This window comes from Phoenix dactylifera, unplaced genomic scaffold, assembly GCF_009389715.1.
Source record: "Phoenix dactylifera cultivar Barhee BC4 unplaced genomic scaffold, palm_55x_up_171113_PBpolish2nd_filt_p 001306F, whole genome shotgun sequence".
In the NCBI taxonomy this organism is placed as follows: Eukaryota; Viridiplantae; Streptophyta; class Magnoliopsida; order Arecales; family Arecaceae; genus Phoenix; species Phoenix dactylifera.
Window position 1 is genome coordinate 87,681 of NW_024068638.1, and position 1,370 is coordinate 89,050.

Genomic DNA, 1,370 nt, shown 5'->3' on the forward strand with positions numbered 1-1,370 from the left:
ATAATCCCGCGGATTACAGTTGGATTGTTTTCCGGGCTCACAATCCAAAAACCTTTACACTTTGGTTTTCCGGGTTCACCAAAAACCTATGTTGGTTTTACGGGCTCACCAACGAACCTATGTTGGTTTTTCGGGCTCACCAACGAACCTTTACAATTGGTTTTCCGGGTTCACCAATCAACCTATTCCGTTGGTTTTGCGGGCTAACCAACCAACCTTTACAAGTAGTTTAACAAATAAAGAAAGAAGATTTAAACTCCTAGATGAGCAAATAAAACAATGTAATCTACAAAGAAGAGTTTAGAAGGTATTTATCGCTTGTAGTGACTTCTCTCTTCTTTGTCAAGGATGCTTCACTCTTCAAGGGAGGATGGAGCTCTTGATGACTCTTTGAATCTGCTCAACCCCTTTCTTTGATTCTTGAATGAAGTACTTGGATGAAGAAGATTAGGGCACTTTCTCTTTCTTGTGTACTCTTTGATATTCTTTGGAAAGGATATTCTATCTGATGAATAGTGCCACTTTAAATAGTTTCCTACATCCATTGGACAAGCCCCAATGGTTAGAATTCAAAAACTAGCCGTTACTCACTTTTGGAAGGACAAAAAGTACTTCTGCAGAACTAGCCGTTATGCTTCTGCCCGTGTTTGGGTCGGCTCAACCTGTCCTTAGGTCGACCCAACTTTCACTTGGGTCGACTCAAACTTTTCTTGGGTCGACCCTCTCAGAAACACAGAAACTTGCAATTCAGCCTTCCTTCACTTGGGTCGACCCAACCTTTCTTTGGGTCGACTCAAGGTTCAGTTGGGTCGACTCAACTTCTTCTTGGGTCGACCCTAACAGGGTTTCCAGAGAACCTTTTCTATCTTCTGTTCTGTCTTGCCTTTGGGTCGACCCACTCAGGGTTTGGGTCGACTCAAGCTTGGGTCGACTCAACTTTATCTTGGGTCGACCCTCTCAGTAAATCCAGAGAACCATTTTCTGAGTTGTTTGAGGATCTTGATGTTTGGATCGACTCATGCTTTCCTTGGGTCGACCCAACTCACTGTTCATCTGTGCCATTTTTGCAGAAGTGTGCCAAATGCTTTCTTGATGTGCCGGGGTTGACCCAATCATCCTTTGGGTCGACTCAATCCACACTTTGCTGCATCTCAAGGTTAGATTCATTCATATACACAATGAAATGTATCTATATCAATTTATACAAATATACTGAGAGTAATAGACTTATAAATGAAGTATCGATTTAACTTATAACATACTCTAGATAATTGCTTGTTAATCATCAAAATAACACTATCATCCTTAGGATCTATCACCTTGATAGATTAGGAGTGATCCTATGTGATTTATGAGACTAAGTTCGAGAA